Genomic DNA, 15,668 nt, shown 5'->3' with positions numbered 1-15,668 from the left:
TGGGATGTGGCCTTTATTGCAGGATCTATATTCCCAGGATGATTTATCTCTTAAGTTCAGTTTTATTAACAGGTCTACTAATGGAAGTGTTTAGAAAACTTGACTGATCTGACCGATTGAACAGGTTGAACCATGAGCTGAGACCTTGGTCGGTTTCGGTCATACCTCAATAACCGTTTTCATTAAAAAAAATCAGTGAAACCCAACTGATCAGCTGGTTCAGCTGGAAAACCAGTGACTTGGTCCCAGTTTCATGAAACCGCCCGAGTCCTTAACTAATAGAAATTTTAAAACGTGTTCAGCAAAATTTAAACTCATTACCTCTTATTTTTATATATTAATTAATTACTATTAATTCATCTTTTAACTTGTCTTAACTAATGATTCTTTATTGTATATATTATTTTATTATACATGTATTTTAAAAAAATATAAATTAAGAAATTTGAATCCTAGTCATTTACTTTAATTTTTAAAGGAACTTACTATCAATGCACCATATTAAAGTATATATATCTAATAGTGCATCTCATGAGTTGGCCTAAAAGAAAGATCGAGTTGGTCCATTGGTGTGCAGAATGGAGGAATGCCCCTTCATGGATGATTCCTTTACTGAAAAAGGATGCAGAAGGATTGGATCCTTAGTCTTAGTTTTCTGCTTTTCTATTTGTGTTAGTTGTTAGTTAGTTTTTTTTTTTTTTTTTTTTTGTTGCTCAGTTTCTATTTGTGTTCGGTTTGTTTTAAATCTTTCCTACCCAAACGAAAAAAAGACTGGGCAAATACATCAGTGTATGCATAAAGTATGGGTCCTATGTGGGCCCATATATTAAGGGTGCAACTTGGGTTTGGCCAGCTTAGGCTTTGAGTTGCACCGACTGAAATTTTGATAGAATCCCAACCTAATCAAGTAACCAGCCCAAATTATACTCCTAATAAATATAAAGTATGGATGCATTCATTTATGATAAATTGCCCAGTTGGCTGTGCAAAATTTTGTATTTGGTCAATCCAGACTCGCATAAAAATAAGCACGTTAGTCGCCTTTTCATTGGCGTGTGCGTTATTGGTAGGATTATGTAGCCCATTGTACACGTCTGGTTACTGGCAGATCAACTAAAATTAAAATTCTGTAATGTAATAGGTCCCGCATGGAGATAGGATAAACGCGAATATTTAACCATAACCATTGGAATTGGATAAGTAATTAGTATATCGTTGAGTTTTGTGCCACTACTGCTAGTAAGACAAATCAATCAAGCAGTGAAGCAGGAATGGATTGACGGAAGAGGAGAATCCCTGATGTGGCAGTGGAACGGTGAAGTGGTGAGCCTGGTTCGAGAATAAGTAGGTGAGAGACCATGTTTCCATTTTCCACTGAGTCCATGATCCAAGGTGATCACTCCTCAAAGCATATATGTCCCCATGGCCCATACAATAGTCATTTCACTTTCTGGTTCTTAGTGGTGTTTGATTGAGATTGGGTGGTGGGAGTTGGTATAAATGTGGCCACTTTGTATCCTCCGGAGACTGGAAAACGAGTCATGCACTTTCACGCAAAAGTGGTGGAGTCTAGTCATGGGCTGGACTGAATGAGGATTTTTTTGGGTAAATTATAAATACCCTCATGGGTCTGTGATAAAGACTCCCCTCTATTTTATTAGATTTTTATTTTTAATCTCCATATTATTCTTGTAATAACTATTTGAATAATAATTAGAAAAACATTGTTCATCTTTCCTAACTATAAACAACAGCAACTTGAATTCCTTCACATTTCTCTCTCTCCCTCTCTCTCCCCCAATCTCTCATCTTCCCCTTCCCCCTTCTTCCTGCTTTACCCTTTCCCCTTGTAGAGAAACATCTGCAAAAACCGTCTTCTATCTGTATGTTCATCATGTTCCGTTTCATTTTACTTCAATCAACATTCCAATTATTCTACTCCTTCCCCATATTACTGTTGAAATTATTTTGCCTCGACCGAAAATGACTTTATCTTTCCCCTTGCTCATATATACTTGAAATTATTTCATAAAATAAATAATTAAAGAAATAAAAAGGGGATAAGGACTCAGAAGGAGTACGGGCGCATGGCGAGGCGGGTCTCTTTTAGAGTATTGACTTGATGCAGACATCACTGCTTCTGTACTACTTCAAAGCTTCTCTGGTTTCCTTTCGCTTGATTTGTAGGGGTTTTTTTCTGATTTTGATGGGAGGTGTTAATGATCTCAACATCGTAACCGACGATTATGACGATGCTTCGGCGGTGGTCGAGTGTGGACCTGCTTCGCTCTCGTCGTCGTCATCTTCATCGGCGTCAGCTTCGGTTTCCCCCGCGTCCGCTTCACTGTGCTCGTCGTCTTCGTTGCCGTCGGCGGCAGGGTAAACTATTAGAATCATAGCATGTGACAGGTGCGTACAAGGCATGAAACACTGCTGCGATAATGACTTTTGGAAAGGGAAAGGCAGGGAGCTTTCCGATTTTTGATTTACGGGTGGTAAAAAGGACGGCCTGCGTCGTCGGAGGCAGCGATTTCGTTGCCTCTCTTCTTGTCAAATTATTTCTTGAGAAGGGCTATTCTGTCAACACCACTGTCAGGGACCCTGGTTCATCTCTTCCTTCCCCTCCTCTTTCTAGCTCTTCCTTCCTTCGAAGTTTCTATACCTTTCTACTCCTCCGTTTCTAGCTTTTTCTTTTTTGTCTTGATCACAAGAGTGACTAGGAAGTTCCAAGCTCTTGTGGTCTCTTGGCTGTCTCGGCCGGTGGAATCCATTTTAGGTTTAACGTTGACTACAGATGCGTACACTTAATTAATCTATTCTGTTTAATTTCGGGGTTACTGTATAGATAACCTGAAGAAGGTCTGGCACCTCCTGGAGCTCCAAAGTTTGGGAGAATTAAAACTCTTTCGAGTAGATCTAACTGACGAAGTGAGCTTCGATGCCGCTGCCTCTCGATGCGAAGCTGCTCTTTCTCAACAACAATGACAAAACGATATTGGTTTTCTTTTTTTTTTTTCAAGTTAATAACAAATTAAGGATTAATTTTAGAGTGAATTGTTTAAAACTCCTAAAGTAATGTTGTTGATTGAAACAGAATGATCAAGCCATCCATTCAGGGAAGGTTAAGTTTTGTCGGAGATTCGACAATTCCGCTCGGGACGAAGTGATTCGCTCCTGTAAACATGTCAACAACAAAACCAGATCTGATACTGAGTAAAAATACAGAGACGTGGTGAACAAAGTAAGGGAAAAATATTGCAGAGGTAGATAACTGTAGCGGCGGTAATCCCCGATCTTCCTTTCCGTATCTCCGCTGCTATTATTCTATCGTGAGGTTGGGGAAGATGAATAGTGTTTTCTTATTACAAGGGTAATATAGGAATTAAGAAATGTTATAATGGCGAAAAGGGGTTTTTGTCTTACGGTTATAGTACAGGGGTTTTTGTCGCAAAATAAAATATAGGGGGGTCTTTATTACAAATCCCATAGAAATAAGACTTAAACTATAGGGATAAAAGAAGAAGATAAACACTTGAGTGAGCAAAGTTAGCGAACCAATCCACAGCCAAGTTGCCTTCTTGATATACATGACTACTTGACCTTCCAATTTTTTGACCAGCAACTTGCAACCTTCAATTTTTTGAGTCTCCCTCTATATTATAATGTTGTTGTTGGAGAAGTTAAGAGCTACAGTGTGAGCCTCTAACGCAGCCAACGCTTCAGAAAGATTAATGATAGAGATTCCAACCTTATATGCTTTGTAGTTCAGAAGTTGACCTTTAAAATCACTAGTTAAGCAAGCTACTGTGCAATGACCATTGATGCATTGATGCATGAAGCATCAAAATTGATCTTAATTAGGTCCTGATTCTGACTTATTTGACTGGAACATACTGCCTTACCTTATCTTCGTTCAGATCCAACTCAGTGTTAGATATGAATTCCAGAAAAACATTTTTTGCTCTTTCAATGATTATAGTAGGAAGGGCTTTCTTACTGTTAAATACATTATCATTGCAGCTCTCCCATAGAAACCACAACAGAATGTAAAATTTTCTTTAATAAATGGACCATTTGAGCTTCTCCCCCTACCGTTAACCAAACTCTTCCACTGATTCAAAATTGAGTTGATATTCTCTTGATTCCATATATTGAAGTCACTCGTAGAGGCCCACATACACTTGCTTAGTCAAGCTACAGTTCACGTTCACAAATATGTGACTGAATGAGGATTACCATTCTTTTTGCAACCTCGGAAGGAATGGGATAACTGATAAGGTTTGGGAAATTAATTCGAAAGAGAGAATTCATTCAAGTCATTCGCTTCCACAGTAATTATACAACAGAAGTAGCTACATAAGACTGCTTAACACATCCCCATAAATCACTATCACTATGTAATTGTAAGAAGAGGAGGGCCAAGGAAGGTCTTGAGTATTAAGATTTGAATCACTATGCATATATACTTGAATAAACTTCATTGAGTAAGTCGATCACTCGCTTGGTTGGCTTCGCAGAACATATGGCAATGCAGAATACTTTTCTCAAAGCGGTCTTTTATCTTCTAGCAATCTTCGATGATGTTCTTCGGGGGTTCATCTTCTTCCGAAGGCACGAAATGACAATCTTTGTATATCACACTCAATGATGACTATCATAATATCAATTGATGGGTGGGATGTACATGCAAATACAAAATTTACGAAAGCAAGATTGGATTCTATCTTAGCCGGTTGGGATCAATGTTGGACACCTCAATGAACACACACGTTTAACTGTCTAGAGATCTATGAGATCTACTTGTTGCATTTCCATAGTTGAATTTAGATCAGGTAGGCACATTCAATACCATGGTTTTCGAAACTGGATCAGATTAGATGGTTGGATCGGAAAAATCAGGTCTGTTCGGTTTCGTTTTTCTCCAAAACCACTTTTTCCCTAAAACTGTTGATTTTAGTCAGCAAACCGTTGAACCGGCCGATTAACCGTTCGAATGGTTTTGAACATTTTTCAATTTTTTTATTTTTTCCCGATAACTGGACCCTTGACCAGTTCGATCGTTGGGTCAGTTTTAAAAACCATGCTTAATACAGTCAATAAATATTTTTGGCACGTGTCCTTTTCTTATGCCTTGAGCGAGAATAGGGTATAAGCGAGTTGAGCCAATTTGTAATATATTTGGGCTCAACTTGCTAAATATTTAAACTCAGTTCCAAAGATTATCGAGTTGAGTCAAGTTTGACTCAAATCGAGTAGTTAGTACTTAGTAGAGCCATGTTCGAGCTTCATAACACCTGGTTCAAGTAGCTCGGAAGTCTAACCCAGCTTTTAATAAAATATTATTTTTAACATTTTTATTTATAATATAAATAATTGTTAATTTTTTATATTAGTTTATTTATAACATAAATAAATTTATAATCAAATTTTATAATATATGATTATATTCTTAGTATTGATTTATTTATAATTTTTAATATATAATCACGTTTTTTAATATATTTTTATTTATAATATTTTAAATATTTATTTATAGTTTTTAATAACAATTTATTTTTAATTGGATCGAGCCTAGGGGTGGATTTGAGCCAAGCTATTCGAGCTCAACTTGCCAAGGTAGTACGAGGCTTGAGCTCGAGCTCGACTCGAGTCAAAAACTTGTAAGCTCAAGCTCGGCTCGACTTGAACTCGACTTGAGAAAAATGTTTTATAAAAAAAATTATATATAAAAAAATATTTTTTATTTGATATTTAAAAAGTTAAGAATTATAATAATTCGTTATTATTATATATAAAATAAAAATATTTATATATATATATATAATATTTTTGTTATATATATTATTTTCTATAATTTTATATATAATATAATTATTATTATTATTATTATTAAGGTCTTTTTGTGCAATAATTTTCACTGGGGTTTGGCTTTTAAAAGAATATCTAACCGAATCATATAAGTTTTTTTTCTTATTTATCTTTTTAATTTTTTAGAATTTTAGTCACAACCTAACCAAAGAGGACCTAAGTGGCCTGCCATTACAAACCTAGAAGGTTGACATCGTGAGGGCAACTCGATGTCATTGGATTAAAGTTGAATGGATGGATGTGAATGATTACTTTTTCTAAAAAACTATATTTGAGATATTGTATATAATATATTTATATATGCATATATACATGATGGCATGTCATGGCATGACCCATTCAACCCGGATGATTGAACTGCTGATTCATGACCCAAAGGCAAAACTTGTTTAGGCTCTAAGTCAGTTTTTAAAATAATGGAAACTGATTTGATCAACAGGCAATTAAGGGGATGTCTGGTATGATTACTGTTTTCTGAGAAAACAGTGCTCAGGCAAGATGATCCATTGTCACCTTACCTATTCATTATTCGTATGCAAGTCCTTTTAAGCTTTTTCTATACAAGGCTGAACAGAATAAGGAGATATAAGGATTCAAGCTATCACACACTTTTTGCAGATGACTGCATAGTTATGTGCAAGGCTGAACCCAGCCAAGTTAGAAAAGTCAAGGAGATATAAAAAAAAAAAAAAGATTGAAGAAATTTCGGGAGAAAAAATAAATTTTGCCAAATATGGAGCAAAATTCAGCAATTGTATACATAGAAGAAAAAAGAAAATATTACTCCACATGTGATGAACCTACAATTTATCTATATTTTATGAGGTTTTTGCATGAAATTTTATGCTGGTTTAATTAGATTTTGCTCTATTTTAGCTTGATTGTAAGAAAGATTTCAGGGGGAGCCAAATCAACAAAAAGAAGGCAAAAGCAAGAAAAGAAAGCCCAAAATTTATCAAGTTCAGCCCGGCCCAGCCATGAGAGCAAGGGAGTTTTCATTCGGCCCAAGAAGTGCAAGCTAACTCTTTGGAAAACCCAAGGGAAGAAGCCTAGCAAGAAGGAAATTTCGGCCCAGCCCATTTTTAGCCCAAATAACAGCATAGAGTGTAGCCCACATGAGCTCAAAAGCAAGCTAAGTTGTAGCCCAAATAGCAGCCCAAAAGGAGCTAGGGGCGGCAACTCCTAGAAGTTTCTTGAAGAGAAGGAGGGAGCACTCTAGAAGGTTCATGAGGGGTGTAATACACCCCATTCTAGAGGCTTCAAGAAGGGGCAAATGCCCCCTTGAAAAACTATATAAAGAGGCCTCTAGGAGGGGGGAGAGTTGTTCAATTGCTTGAGAGGAAGGCTCTCCCACTCTTAGAGGTTCGGCCACCTTGAGAGAAAAGAAGAGAAGAAGGCTAGGCGCAAGGAAGAAGAAGAAGAAGGGCTGAAGGAAGTTCAAGACAAGCAAGCTAGAAGAGAAGGTGAGTTCGAATTGAGGGTTTGTGATTCAAAGATCTTTTGTAATAAATCATTTGTAGTTTCATTCTCTTTTGATTTGAATTCAGTTTCTTTGTTATATTTTCTTTCTTCTTTCTCCTTGTTCCATTCTTCCTTGATGTATTTCAGCTTGTAAAATTTCAGTTCAGCAATCTAATTCTTTTTGACTCATTCAAATGGTCATGAATTATACTTGAAGTTTCTTGAATAAGGGTGTTATTATAGATTAATTCGGCCAACTAACCTCCAAAACTCAGATCTGAATTCTCAGATCTGAGATTGCAAGATCTGAATTGCTTGAAAGAGAATTCAGATCTACAATTTTTAGATTGGCCGAATGGATCTAAAGCTTGGAATTCCTAGAGTGCTTGAGAGAGACTCTAGGAATTCAGATCTACTATTCAAGAACTTAATTGAGTGCAAGGTTAGAGATAACTTGCACAATTCAGTTGGTGATCAATTCATATTTGAATTGATGCCTTAGAAGTGTTTGAAGAAATGCCTGCATGGGGATTAGATTCTTGCTAGAGATAGAAGAACCGTCACTCATGCATAGGATGAACATGCGCTTGAGAGAGGCTGTTCATGACCTTGGGGTTTCACCAAACCAAGGCTCAATCATGATTTATTCGAATGATCCAAATTGATAGATTGCTGAATTCTGAGATTGACATTTACTGCTTACTCTTCTAACCTGAATTGAAGGCAATTGGGCCAATGATTTAGATAGATTTTAATTTAGGATTTCTTAGCTTTCATTAGAGTTCTGATTTATTTGTTGATCAGATCCCAAAACGTCAGTCAGGCATGGCGCCCTCGGGCACGGAATTCCCTGGTGCCAGGCATGGTACGACTTGTTTGGCTTTGGTGCCTAGAAGATGATGCGAAGTGCTGAGCGAGGCGGTCTTGAGCTCGGAGGTATCCCGAACTGTAACAAGGGTCAGTTCGGCGAAGTGTGTCCCGAGCTGTTACAAGGTGGCAGTTCGGCGAAGTGTGTCCCGAGCTATTACAAGGTGGCAGTTCGGCAAAGTGTGTCCCGAGCTGTTACAAGGTGGCAGTTCGGCGAAGTCTACCCCGAGCTGTTACAAGGTGGTAGTTCGGCGAAGTCTACCCCGAGCTGTTACAAGGTGGCAATTCGGAAGTCTGCCCCGAGCTGTTACAAGGTGGGTTAGTTCGGCGAAGTGTGCCCTTGTTCCCGCCTAGGCTTGACCCCTTTTGTCGAGCTGTCGTTTCTGCCACGTGTCTCATAATAAAGAGGTCGGGCCAAGTTTTCCTTCATCAATTGCCCCCCACTCCTTGCGCCGAGGGCCTTGCCCTGGTGCGGGGAGTTTTCACGAGGTGGTTGTAGATTTGTCCCGTCCTTCAAACCTTCACTGTATGAGACGCTTTTGCTAGGGTTTTTTCGATTTTCGAGAAGGCTGGAAACGTGCCTTACTCAAGAACGCAGGTGGTTGTGACCGTGCGTTTTAAATTTCAAACCAACTCGCGCCGCTGGGACGTGACAGCGGGTCATTTCAAAAAGGCACGCCACTGCTGTACGTACGCCGTCGACTGTCAGGGAGACGTGCAGCACGTCAGATTCAAAAATACGCGTGTCTAAGCGACGTCGGTTTCAAAAAGACGTGCTGACGTTTCACTTTTTTCAGAAAGACGTGCGCCAATCACGTCTCGACTTTAAGGGTTGCGAGGTTGGTAAGAACGTGGGTCGTCGTATCGTCTTCAGTCTGCACGGTCGATTCTTGGTTACTGTAGCTATAAATAGTGGGGGACCCTGGTTGGTTTGGCACTTCTGCGGTTGTCTATCGAGTTCGCGTCCAACCTTCCAACTCGCGTCTGAGTTTCTTCCAGCTCGCATCAAGGCTGGTTATACAGTCTTCACGGTTCTTTAGCTTGTTCTTCAAACTTTCCGGTGAGTACTTTCTTGAATCTATCTTTTCTCCAATGTCTAGCTTTGATAGCTCAGACGATTCTTCGAGTAGGGCCGACGTAGGTTCCACCAACCGAGCCGTGTCCCCAGACTGCCTCAGTGACCCCGAGGTGGAGCTTGAAGACTATGAACTAGTGGGCCAAGTTGCTTCGGGCAGTTTGGCGTCTACCTCCCGCCGAGGTCGGATGCTAGACAGGTTTGGTCCTTCGACCATGACGCCTGAGGGGCTTCAATCCATACTTCTGTCCTACAATCTTCCTAGGGGGTACACATATTTCATTCCTTCGGGTAGCTTTCCTTGGGAACACGGTCCCAACGAGATCGTGATTTTTCGAGAGCAGTTCGCCGCAGGGTTGCGACTTCCTTTCCATCCCCTCCTCGTTGGAGTCATAAACCACTTCGGTGTCACCATTGGCCAGCTTCATCCGAACTCTATTCGGGACCTGGTGGGGACGATATCCCTTTTTTGCGAGCAGAATTTCCCCTTGGACTTAGAGATATTCTCCTCCATCTTGATGCTCAAGAGACAGGCGGGTCCTCTTCCTGGGGGGAGACGGGCGTATTACCTTACTCCTCGCCAGGGTTTTAAGCTTCTGCACGATCTCCCTAACAAGGTCCCGGCGTGGAAGCGGGACTACTTCGGCGTGCGAAGTGCACAAGGATGGCCCTTTCAGACCGGGTGGGGTGAGGCTGCTCCCGACTCGGGCGTAACTCTTGATAAAGAGACGGTGAAGGGTCTCCGGCAATGGGCACGGCAAGGCTTAAAGTGCCACCACTACTTAACGAAGGCTAAGCTTTTTGCAACCGGCCTGAGTTCGGGTAGGTTTCTGGCTATGCGGTTTCTTGCTTGCTCTGTTCCTTCATTTTTTCTGATGTCGAACTCGTTCTGCAGGTGTGATGGATGCGGAGAGAACTCGCGGCGGGCGTTTGTTCCAAGGTATGAAGAGGAGGAAGCGGGTCGCCAAGCGAACTCGTAACGAGCTGCCCCTGGATGAGGAGCCCCAAGCCCCAGACCATACGACAGAGGATATGCCCAGGGAGCCCGAAGTGACTCCACCGGTGCATGAGACTGTCGGGGCGCCTTTCGCTGAAACCACACATACGGGCGTTCCTGCGTACTCAAGTGCTCCTCACTCCGGGTCTGCTCATACGCGGGCTGGGCCCTCAGGCTCGGGAGCTCAAGGGGAGTTTAGGAGCGTGTTGATGCCGAACTTCGCTCTTCAAAAGAGTAGGGATGCTACTTTCCCCGAGGAGGTCGCGACGTGGACCGATCTTCCCTTGAATCAGGTCGCTTGCCGCGCCGTAACACATGCCATGGTGGTAAGTGAGATTCCGTCTTCCTTTTTTATTCTGTTGCTTCTGCTGTTATTTGCTCACTTGTTTCTTTTGGTAGGTGAATTCTTCAATTCATGCCTTGGCTGCCCAAGTAGAGAGGAGCTCGCGACAGGCACGAGCTGCTGAGGCTGCTGCTCATGCTGCTGAAGAAGCCTTCCGTGCTGCAGAGGCACATACCCGGGCTGCTGAGGCGGCTGCTTACGCTGCTGAAAAGGCTGCTCGCGTCGCGATGGCCAGACAGGCGAGGTCTCAGCGTGACGCCGAGGCCATGGGGGTAGTTGTCAAGCACATGGCGGATTTGAAGTTGGATTTGCAGCATCAAGTCGAGTATCTTTAGGAGGACATTAGGGAGAGAACACAGATTTTCTCCCAAGGCATTGAAGACGCCAAAAAGAAGGCAGTTGAAGACTACATTGCCTCCCCGCTTTTTGGCGATCTGATGGTGGACTCTTACAGGAGGGGGTTCAAGTTGAGCCGGTGGATGATCCGGAATACATACCCCGACCTCGATGTAAGTGCCATAACCACTTCGCGCATAACTCAGGAGATGGCCAATGCTGCCGATGGCGAGCCGGACTCTGAAGGAGAGGCAGGGCCTTCGGGTGTTGTTGAAGTGCCTTCCGATGGCGAAGAAGTGGCTCCAGGCATGTAAATTTTTTTTTTTTGCCAATGTACTATTTCTTGCAATGGAGTGTCTTTTTCCCCTTGCTCATCTTCCCCGAGCTGTTTCTTTGCCGGGTTTTTAGATTTCCGTGGTCTTTTATGCCGCGAACTGATTTTTTGCCGAGCTGATAATGTGCTGAAGTTCCTCGGCTTGCTTTGTGGCACGGCCTGATTTCGTCCACTTCGCTAGGTGGTTTATAGGTAGTATCGCCTCAAGTTCACGATGTTCCACGTTCGGGGTACTCATTTGCCTTCCAAGGTTTCGAGTTCATATGCGCCCCCGAGCGCTGTTTTTACTTTATAGGGACCTTCCCAATTAGGTCCAAGCTTGCCGCCGCCGGGTTCGGGCACCATAATTTTCCAGAGGACCAGGTCGCCGACTCAGAAGCTTCGTCGCTTTACTCTGCTATTGTAGTAGCGAGCTACCTGCTGCTGGTATGCCGCCGTTCGGATGTGCGCGAGGTCCCTTACCTCGTCCAGTAGGTCGAGGTTGGTGCGTAACTCGTCTCCGTTCGTCCGGTCGTCGTATGTTTCTAATCGCAACGTTGGTATTTCGATTTCCGCCGGCATCACCGCTTCAGTGCCGTAGGTGAGGTTGAAGGGGGTTTCTCCCGTGGCTATTTTTTCGGTCGTTCGGTGAGCCCATAAGACACTTGGTAGCTCTTCGGCCCACAATCCCTTAGCTCGATCCAGACGTGCTTTCAGTCCGTGCAGGATGGCTCTGTTCATTACTTCCGTCTGACCGTTTGCCTGTGGGTGCACGACTGACGTGAAATTTTGCCGAATCCCCATGTCCTGGCACCACTCTTGGAACTTGATATCCTCGAACTGTTTGCCGTTGTCGGAAATTAGAACCCGAGGTAATCCGAACCGACATACTATGTTCTTCCAAAAGAAGTTCTGTATGTTTCGGGCCGTAACAGTTGCCAGAGGTTCGGCTTCTATCCACTTCGTAAAATAATCTACCGCAACAACTAAGAATTTTCTCCCGCCTGTTGCTGGTGGGAATGGCCCAAGGAGGTCGATGCCCCATTGTGCAAAGGGCCACGGGCTGGCGAGGTATTTGAGGTCGGAGGCAAGTTGATGGTGGATGTTAGCGTGCTTCTGACACTTGTCGCATTTTCTGACGAGCTCGACAGGTTCTGCCTTCATCGTTGGCTAGTAGTATCCTTGTCGAAGTGCCTTTTGGGCGAGTGCTCTGCCCCCCAAGTGTCCGCCGCACAGGCCTTCATGAGTGTCGCGGAGTACAAACTCGGCTTCGGTAGGTCGCAGGCACCGCAAATAGGGGAGCGTGTACGACCGTCAGTATAACCGTTCGTCTATTATGACATATTTGGCCACCGGGCGCTGCACCCTTTTGGCGGCATTGCGTTCTACAGGGAGGGTTCCGTCTATCAGGAAGCTCGCGAGTGGATTGATCCAGCTCGGCTCTGCTTCTAAGATGGGAGCGACCTCCTCTGTCCCCCCGAGAATACTAGGCCGAGGTAAGTCCTCTATGTACACAGTTTTCATATTGTTGTGACTCATGCTGGCTAACCGGGACAGGGCGTCGGCCTCAGTGTTTTCGGACCTCGGGATTTGCCTGATGATGTGTGACCGGAAGTTGAGCAGGGCTTCTTTTACTTTGGCCAAATATGCGATCATGGAGAGATCGCGTGCTTCGTACTCGCCGGTAACTTGGTTTACCACGAGCTGAGAATCGCTGCAGATGACCAAGTGTTTGGACTTTAACTTTTGCGCTAGGTCCAGCCTGGCGATTAGTGCTTCGTACTCTGCCTCGTTGTTGGATGCCGCGAACTCAAAGCGTAGCGCGTACTCTACTTTTGTGCCGCTCGGGCCGCGCAAGATTATTCCAGCTCCGCTGCCCTGCCGGTTCGAGGAACCATCCACGTGAAGGATCCAGGGCTCCTCATCCCAATTCGCTCTTCGCCTGATCAGGAGAGATGCCACACTGGATGCTACTTCACAGAGTTCAAACTCTATGGGTTCAGGAGCTCCGGGTTCGTCGCAAATGGGGACCTCGGGCTCGACCTGTGGGGCTTCGTGGCTGAAAGTGCACTTGGCGATAAAATCTGCCAAAGCTTGGGCCTTGATAGCGGTTCTCGGTTTGTACTGGAGATCGTACTCGCTGAGTTCGATGGCCCATTTCGTCAGTCGACCGGAGACTTCGGGTTTGAGTAAAACTTGTCTGAGAGGTTTGTCAGTTAGGACGATGACTGTATGAGCCTGGAAGTACGGGCGGAGTTTCCGAGCTGCTATTACTAGGGCGTATGCTAGTTTTTCTATCTCCGGGTACCTTGCCTCTGCTCCCTGCAAAATTTTACTAACATAATATATGGGTCGTTGGACCCGGTCTATTTCCTTTATTAGTACCGAACTGACCGCCTCGTCGCTCGCCGAGAGGTACAATTGTAAGACCTCGCCTACCTCGGGCCGGGCTAAGGTTGGTATACTAGCGAGGTAACCTTTTAGTTCGTCGAACGCGAACTGGCAGTCCTGGGTCCATTCGAACCCTTTGCCTTTGACTGCCTTGAAGAAGGGTAGGCAGCGGTCTGCTGACTTAGATAAGAAGCGGCTTAGAGCGGTTATGCGGCCGTTTAGCCTCTGGACCTCTTTTACTTTCCGAGGTGGTTTCATATCTAGAATGGCTTTTATTTTGTCCGGGTTGGCCTCTATACCGCGCCGATTGACAATGTAGCCTAGGAACTTGCCCGAGGTGACGCCGAAGACACACTTGTTGGGATTCAACTTCATGCTAAAGTGTCGCAGGATTTGGAAAACAGAATCTAAGTCTTGTATTAACTCTTGTGAAAACTGAGTTTTGACGACCATGTCGTCTACATAGCATTCTATCTTCGTACCAATCAGGGGCCGAAATAGCTTATTTACAAGTCTTTGGAAAGTTGCCCCGGCGTTTTTTAGTCCGAAGGGCATGACTTTGTAGCAATACAGGCCGAACTCGGTAATGAAGCTGGTTTTTTCCTCGTCGGATGGGTCCATCCTAACTTGGTTGTAGCTCGAGTAGGCGTCCAGGAAGCTTAGCAACTTGTTTCCCGAGGTCGCGTCCACTAGGCGGTCAATTCTGGGGAGGGGGAAGCAGTCTTTTGGGCAAGCTCGGTTCAGGTCGGTATAGTCGACGCACATGTGCCACTTGCCGCTTGCCTTTTTTACCAACACCGGGTTGGCCACCCAGCTCGGGTAATGGACTTCCCTTATGAAGTTTGCTGCGAGGAGCTTCTCAACCTCCTCGTCGACCGCTCTCCAGCGTTCTGGGGCTAAGTTGCGTTTCTTCTGTCTAACGGGTCTGACTACAGGGTCAGTATTAAGCTTGTGAGTTATCAGTCCGGGGCTAATGCTGGGCATGTCGGCCGCGGACCAGGCAAAAATATCTAAAATTTGGAGTAAAAAACTTACCAGTTCGGCTCGTAGGGGATCTTCGATGGAAGCTTCGATGCTTAGTGTGCGAGCTGGGTTCGTAGCTGAAGCCTGGATTGCGACTATTTCCTCCGTGGGCGAAGCTCGCTCCTCACCTTGCTCCACCGGCCGCTCCAGCTCGAGGTCGTCGGCCGCCTTGGTTTTTCTCTTTAGGGCGGCAACGTAGCACTTGCGGGACTCGAGTTGGTCGCCCCGCGCTACCCCTATACCGAAGTCCGTAGGGAACTTCATGGCCAAATAGTAGGTGGAGACCGCCGCCCGTAGGACATGCGTGATCGGCCGCCCTATTATGGCATTGTATGGGGAGGGGGTCGCGACTACCAGGAAATCATGGTTGAGTCTGACCGCACAAGGCCATGTACCGACTTCCACAGGGACAGTTATTTTCCCGAGGGGCCTAACTTCCTCTCCGCTGAAACCTACCAGGGGAGTGTTCGCGGGCTTCAGCTCGCTCCTCTTTAACTGCAGCTGGTCAAATGCCGATTTGAAGAGGATGTCCGCTGAGCTGCCCGAATCTACGAGCACGCGCCTGACCTCGAAATCGCTAATCCTTAGCTTAATGACAAGCGCGTCATCATGGGGGTAGTGGACTCCTCGCGCGTCGTCCTCCGTGAAAAAGATTGGCTCTTCGGTCTTTGGCCTCTTTGGGGGGTTTCTTTCTTCGAGGGCCACTTCGCGAACTGAAGTCCGGGCTGCTGCCGAGGTACACCCCGCTACTACGGATCCTCCCACTATTACATGGATGGTTCCTCGAACTGGCCTCTCTTCTGGAGGCTGCTTCTGCAACGGTTCGGCAGGTCTGTTGCTAGACTTGGGTGCATCCTTTTCTTGCTCCCCTTGCCGACCTGCTTTATTGTTATTGTTGTGTTGTACAAAATTTCTCAAGTATCCGCAATGGATGAGTCCCTCTATCTCGTCCCGGAGGTTATTACACTGTTCGGTGCTATGACCATGGTCTCTA

The 15,668-nt window shown here is 44.5% G+C and overlaps 1 long non-coding RNA gene across 1 annotated transcript; it reads left to right on the top strand.

Moving 5' to 3' along the window:
- Positions 1-2,081: 2,081 nt before the first annotated feature.
- LOC148850751 (uncharacterized) lies at positions 2,082-4,726 on the top strand. The gene is made up of 2 exons (XR_016098993.1): positions 2,082-2,409; positions 3,095-4,726. It is a non-coding gene; the product is annotated as an uncharacterized LOC148850751 (long non-coding RNA).
- Positions 4,727-15,668: the final 10,942 nt, after the last annotated feature.

The sequence above is a fragment of the Nelumbo lutea genome, chromosome 5, assembly GCF_056320005.1.
Source record: "Nelumbo lutea isolate HS-2025 chromosome 5, American lotus-T2T, whole genome shotgun sequence".
NCBI lineage: Eukaryota > Viridiplantae > Streptophyta > Magnoliopsida > Proteales > Nelumbonaceae > Nelumbo > Nelumbo lutea.
This window is presented reverse-complemented; position numbering and strand designations above follow the sequence as displayed.